The sequence below is a fragment of the Sinohyriopsis cumingii genome, chromosome 3, assembly GCF_028554795.1.
Source record: "Sinohyriopsis cumingii isolate HCF-2022 chromosome 3, ASM2855479v2, whole genome shotgun sequence".
NCBI classification, from domain to species: Eukaryota; Metazoa; Mollusca; class Bivalvia; order Unionida; family Unionidae; genus Sinohyriopsis; species Sinohyriopsis cumingii.
In genome coordinates, this window is record NC_142963.1 from 122,799,084 (window position 1) to 122,806,747 (window position 7,664).

Here is a 7,664-nt window from a genome sequence, read left to right on the forward strand (position 1 = left end):
ATGTAAGACTATGTAATATATCCATAATAATTTATTTCTGATTCACCTTTGCTTTTACCCCTACAAATAAATAAATAAATAAATAAAACGCAACATTTTTGTATCAACTATTGTCGCATCGTCTCAAGCTATAGGCGATAATCCGCTACGCTCCTTTATCAACCGTAGACTCCTGTGGAGATTGTGCCCTGTCCCATGAACATGTATATACCGAACCTGCTGAACCCGCTCAATTCGAGCGATAGTATATATTTCTCGCCATTGTGAGCAAACATGGTCTTTGACGCTGTTGGAATGAGCCAATCAAAGTTTCTTCTCCAAACAAAGTCACTTATCTATCGACAAAATGGCAACTTTTTTATGTGTTGGACATTGGTCGGAAATAGTATAGTGGGGCTGTTTAGGGAAATTTAACATTGGACAAAACCTTGGAATTGCATAGGGTCAATGGAAGTCCCAGTCAGAAAGGTGTCCCGGCACTATGGGGTCTATGGGAATTTAACATGGATGGGCATTTATAGGGAGAATGGGAATGGCACCTGTGGAATTCAACATGGGTAACATCATGGTGCTTATAGGGTCAAAACTATTTATAGGGTGAAATGCATTTATAGGAATAAAGGTTAATAGGGACAAACATAGACGTACAGAAACAAACAAATACACATTCAAACAAAGAAGATGGAACACACACAGAAAAGAGGACAGACATGTTCTAAAGAAAGACTCACAGATAGAATAGAGACTCGAAAAAGAAAAGACTATTGTATGGGTACAAAACATGTATTCAAGTATATACATGGGCTCTCTGGCCTGCGCTTTTGGTCTAAGCATTATCCATTTAATACATTAACATTTCGACATGAAACAAACATATTTACAAGTTATTTAGTTCTTGGTTCTAGTAAACTACCTTTTAAAATTAAAGTACACGCCTTTCTAAAAATCACTTCATATACAACTTATTTACATTAAATGTTCATTTATAAGAAAAAGCTTAAACAAAACAAGTAACAGACAAAATGAAAAAAGGACAAAGTTCATGTTTCTCTATATATCCGTCACACACGTTGTCTAAAATCTGTTCAGCTACCACTTGTGTCCCAGCATAGATGTTTCCCATCACGTACTCCCTTTCATTCGCAAACCTGCTATTGTGTCCATCTTGCTAGGTACCCTTATCGATAAGCAGACAAAGTGCAGTCATCGTCTTCTTCCCATGGCGGTACAACGTGTGCCATATGAATGGTCACTTTTCCATCGGTGATGTCAAATTTTTCTCTCATCGTCTGCACGTCTTCAATAACCCTTAAAAGTTTGAAGGAAGTTAATTCTGCAGGTGTGCTAAACCCGAGACATACAGGTGAGTTCAAACTGTCGTGATACATAGATAGGCTCAAACGACCTCGATCTTTGACTTGGTACTGACGTCTGAGTTTCTCTAACAGTGAGTCAAGTAGGTCCGCAATGAAACCTGCTACTTCCGCGGATGGAACGTCAGACGCGAAGTTTTTAAAGTTCACCGTGTAGGTGTAAGTTGTCGTCCTAAATTTTCTCTAAGTCGCTGTCTTAGCAATTTGGATGTTAAAACACTCCTTTAGATCTACTGAATCCTTTCCCTTCTTGGACGCACTTTGCTGTGACGGTATGGTGGTGAAAGAGGTCAATGATGTTTGTTCCTTCTCTTTTTTCATCTGCATAGAGTGATTCATCTTTCTCGTCGCTTGTCCTCGCAATGAAGTGTCGCTCTTGGAAGTCGTCACTTTTTATACTGGGCGATATCAGCATGTCCATAAGGTAAAGTCTTGTGGTCTGGAAGTTGCACTGGTTGCGCGTAGTTTGTCATGGCATTAGTACATAAACAACTACAGCAAACTGGTACTGCATTCGTGATGTGATCGCGAGTCATAGGATCATACCTGAGTTTCAAGTTGGACTTGAGTTTTACGTTCGATATTTGCTGTTTGAAAGGATTCAACTGTCTCGATTGACGTTGGTAGTTACAATGAACTATCGGTCTTGGACATTATCCCTTTTTATATGCTGACCAATATCGACGTGACCGTATGGTAAAGTGAAGTGGTTGGGAAGCCGAACTCTCTTCTGGTACCAATTGGATAGACTTTTTCCAAGGGTGGTCAGACGATTTGGTGTGTGCGTAAACGTACAATCTTGTTCTGTTCACGGGTGGTGACTTTAAAGTTTTCATCCTGTCCAGACTGCAAGGCTCCTTTCAATACGCCAAAGTTCACCAGTCGACTGTTGCGATAATTGAGAGTGAATCCTTTCCTTGTGGGTTCCGGTATTCGTAGCCGTAATTTTTAGGACCGCCACTAGCAAAACTTAGAATCTTGTCGTCGGTTTGCTCGTCCGTCCAGGCTCCTAAACGGTCTCCTTTGATGTCAGGGTGACGTTGACCCAGATGATCGATATAGATGCAACTGTCGGTATCAAAGTACAGCACACGATCTCCTAACAGTTCTAAAGCTTCGTACAATTTTAAGATAGCATGGGCTATCACGTAAGTCGCAATGATGACAGTTCCTAACTCGTCGGCTTCTATAAATCACAGTTCTTGGTAATTGACTAAGATCAAGTCTTCACTTAGGACGTCCACGTGTTTCATGTATTTGGTTTTGTCGTGAATCATCTAGAAGTACCGGCAAAGTTATGTCAAATTCTCCGTCTTGGGTAAACACGGTCGTTGTGTCATTTTACCCCACAAGCACATTTAGCATCACTATGGCAAACGATCGCCTGCCTTCGTTTTTCCCCACGTGGTCCAAAGTGACTCCTTCCTGCTCCCAGTATTTCTCTTTGAATTTATTTTGGCCTTCGGAAGTGTGGAACCAGGAAGAATAGCCGCTGCCTTCTTGTTTCGGTTTCAAAAATGCATCTACGTAGTCAGTGAAAATGCCTTTCTGAGTTTGGTCACCCTTTTGGTACTGTTCCGTCTTGGGAAAGTGGTAAATTTCATACACTTCTAACAGTTGGTATCCAGGTCCAGAGCTTTAAACAATTCCACGCTGACCCACGTTCCCGTCAAGGCGCGTTCTTCCTGGGTGTGCTGACAAGGCCGGTCGAGGTTGAACGTTTCGGCAAGTACGGCACAAGGGAAACATAAGTTTTCCTTGGCAATGATGAGGTAAAACGGGATGGTACAAATCCGTGGGAGACAAGACTTTGCACTTAATCAATCCTTCGTATTGTCGAATGTTGTCCAGGATGATGTGTTCCGTATTTGATTTCTTCTCTTTTCTCCTTGTCGGCGTGGTACAGCAAACATGCGGCATTCGTCCGTCCTCCGTACAAACTATCCCGCGGGTTCAGTAGGTCCACCAGCTTGTCACTTTCCACGATGCGTTCAAACTCGGGATCGGTTTACAAACGGTGATCGTACTCGTGTTCCCACATTTCCACCACTTGGTATCCTTGCTGTCCTAACTTCAAGCGTCGCTGAGAAGTGATATTGTACAAGTCTTCCATGGTACGTTGTAAAAACTGATTTTTAGTGTCACGTTGAGGGTAGCAGAGGGGACAATGCATTTCACTCTATAAATAGCTTTGAACCTATAAACACCATGACGTTACCCATGTTCAGTTCCACAGGTGTCATTCCCATGTTAAATTCCCATTCTCCCTATACATGCCCATCCATGTTAAATTCCCACAGACCCCATAGTGCCGGGACACCTTTCTGACTGGGACTTCCATTGACCCTATACAACCCCAAATGTTTTGTCCCGTGTTAAATTCCCCATAGACCCAAAACAGCCCCACGACCTTTTTGACTAGGATTTCTATATACCCTTAACAGCCCCACAGTACTACTGTCGGGGTTCGATATATGACTTTTGGACACCATCGCACCATTCGTGAATTGCCGACGTGCAAAACAACTAGTTGGACCAACATTGCTGCATGGTTTTAATGTTGGCGTTGGCATAAATGCGTCGGCCTAATGTTGGGCTATGTTTTTCCAAGTAAATATTTTATATCGATAAAATAATAACTGGACGCCCCATGAAACTTATTCTATACAACCCGTACATGAAGCAGAGTACTTGCTTGAACGGCTCCGTCTGTTGTTGCACTCAACATAGACTGAAGTACAATAACTTGAATATGTTCAGTAAGTGTCTTATACTGTTTCAAGCTACTTAATCATCTGAGATTTGTTCAAATCCTTACCTTTCGTTTCTTTATCCATCTAAGTCATAAAAATAACGAAGAAAAAGAAACAAAGCAAAAATAACAACTCCAACTCCCAGCCCCCAATTGACAATGGGTCATAATAACACAACACTATACGCAAAGGTTTTAGGATCCTACAACTTACCTGATTACAAACGTAAAAATAACTATTGAAATGGTTCTATTGAATACGGCAGGAAAAGTTGTTAGCTGATAGCATTAAATTCTACGGTATATAAGGAAAATCCACCAGGTTCGATATACTTCTTGTTTTCAAGATATTAATGGTCTGTGAAATGTTGGCATTGCAAGGTTAAATCAGAACATTAGATTATATGGCAATGTTATCTGCATTGTTGGTGCACATGTATAAAACAGAACATATATTATTATGTCATTATGTCAGTTTATAAATGCCAACAATATTGATTATCAAATAGAAGGTAATCTTTGTCAGCTACCTATGGTTCTTCGAGTTGCTATGGTTGGCTTTTTGGAAATAGTTTAAGTTCATTTGAAGAAGGACACCTTCCTCTCACTTAATAGCTAACCTCTTACGCATTGTTTACATCTTTTGAAAAAAAAATCCAAGTAACAAACCCACTAATTCTACAACAATGAAATAATATATTGCAATTCATTTTGAGTATGCGAATTTGTTGATAGTTCTCCATTTTAAGGGTTTCTTAGAATTTTGTGATTACTTCGTTGATTATGGGAAGTCGGTGCTAGGGACAGAGTCCTCAGACCGAAATAATTAGCCAATTACTAGGGCAAAGGTCACGGGGTGAAGTGTTAATGAGTTTCTATGATGTCATGGTTTACTTTAAGTGAATTCAGGTCAGAGCCGCATGAGTGTCCCTGTCGCTCAGTAGTCCCCATTAAAATCGGATTGTGTGAATTGATCGTATGACTCCGGGTGCAGTATTTATCATTGGTTGTTATTGTTGTTGTTGTAGGGTTTAACGCCATTTTCAGCACACGATAGGCTATACATGGCGGCCAGTATTAATGGTGGAGGAAGAACCCGGGAAACCCCACGGAAAGAACCACCGACCCACGAGAAGCTACTGGCAAGCTTTCTCACATACCCACATTGGCTGAATCCGAGACTCGAACCAACGCAGACAGAGGTGAGATGGCAGTGATCCGTAACGGAAGGCGCTTTAGACCACTCGGCCACTCGGGGTCCCTTTTTTATGATTGGAGACTAGTAATGAACGAGAAGGGACAGCTATGTTGTCGGTAGGCGCCGTTTATTGTTGCTATGATAGTAAATATGGTGTAGAGTTACATGCGAAATGTGGCTTAAATCATGATTTGACTGGCCTAAGGTGGCGTAGTAAAAATAGTTCCATGTATTAGGAGGCTCAATTGTATAGTTTCATGGCTTGAAATACTGGCGGTACGTTACAGAAAGTTAATGAGGAGCTACCATGCAGCTGTGCTGTCGACTGGCAAATTGGAAGTTGTGAGATATGTGGTCATGTCTTTTATATATATATATATATATATATATATATATATATATATATATATATATATATATATACACACACACACACACAGTAGTTTATGAAAACGGGGGGGGGGGGGGGGGGCGTCTGGACCACTTTTATCACTACGTGTTAAAAGGGTTTCCCAGACACACACACCCCGGGCTCTATACTACTGAGTGATGGGGGTTCTGAGCCACTGGGTATCCTCTGGCTCTATCTTTTTCGTCCCAAGCTCTTTTTTTCTCCTATCCTTTTTTAGTCTCGTGTGTCCTTGTGTCCATAAGCGAGTGTGTGAATGTTATCGGTGGAGTAATGTTTATCATCAATGGTGCATAGTCCTTTTTTGTGAATGAGTATGGTATATATTTTGTGCTGCTGTGATCGGAAAGTTCTCATGGAGTAATATTAGAGATGTCCGTGTACTGCTTGTATTTAATGTTGGTGTGTGGCTATTTTAGCAGCGACTTTTTTTTATACTCCTTTGGGTTTTTTTTCATGACAGTGCCATCGTCAAGAGTGATACTGTAGATTTTAGCTCGAAGTCCGACGAATTCCTGGATGGGTATGCATCTTTGAATTTTCCAGGTACTTTTTTATTGTCGTCGCAGTGGAAGGAACTGTGTTGTGGATAACTGCTAGGATCGAAGATCTGTCTGTGTTGATACAGATCCGCATAGACGCCGTCGGTGTGAATTTCATAGACGAGTGAGTCTGTATCTGTCACGAGTAGCGTGGCATTGTCTCCGTAGGTGTGATTAATGAAGTAATGAAAGTGGAGCATCGGCATTCTGGAGAGCTCGAGAACAGCTGCTCCGACGTAGATGGGTTTGTCTAGCTTGAGATTAGTTTTTCAATTTTCGATGGCGAATATTTTCATGTGGAGAAAGGCATCGTTGGCCATACGTTTATATCGTCATCGAACATCACTGACGATTGCGATTTTCTTGCGATGTCGATTGTTTTTCCACGGTTTTTCCGAAGACGCTATTGTTCATGAGTTTGAAGAAGTCTTTGTCGAAGGTAGTGGTGGCTCTGGCTCCTTGTGTCGCGTTGAAGTCTATATAGGGTTTCATCCACGGTGATTGCTTAAACTTGAGTGCTCGGTGAACTTGTCCAAGAACGAGTCCATGTTGGAAAGCTTGTTCGAGCAGTCGATGATGCATTTTGTAGTGGTAATTGAGATTAGGTATCAGTTTTTTTAACCTTGGCTCTCCGAGTCTGAATTGGTGTTTTTTTGTGTGGAGAGAGCATCGAGTGGGCGACAACAATGTATGGTTTGGTATATATTAATTTGAGAATTTAAAATAATGATAATATTTAAAATATTTAAAGAGTGTCAGAAAGCCGTCTTCCTGAGGTGGAAGATGAGGTCAGAGCTTCAGCCGCTTTTCGCGGAGCACGCCCCGGCGCGGGCTACAAACCGAAGCCCCCACTCCAGCCCCCCAACCCCTTGACGTGCACTGGCACTTTTATACAAAGAGTGTTTTCATCGTATTCGTTCTATTTTTTTAGTAGTAATAACTTGCCCACAGGTCATCATTGTTCTAACTATGTACTCTGTTATTTTATATAGTCATTTTTTGTCGAAATTCCCATCCAAATACAGAATATTGTTCATCCGATACCTCTCTTTTTTTGCAAATATCAATTATCAGTTTTAATCTGTCTTCCTTTCTTTTATCGCTTTGCGCGATAGCATGGTACTTTGTAAAATTTGCCCTTTTACACAAAGGGCATTTAATGTTGTATCATTCTCCTCCTGCGGGAAACTTTCTCCATTAGCCACGCATTGTGGAGGTATTTAAACATTAGACTTTGAATCTTAACGGACCCAGTGCTGACCCAGTGTCTCCATGCTCTTCCCCAATTGATATATATGTGTTCTACTTCGACTCTGTTTCTTAAGCTTTTGGTAATATCTTCTCTAATCCATACACAAGTTTTGTGTGCTCCAATTTCCCATAAGTTTTT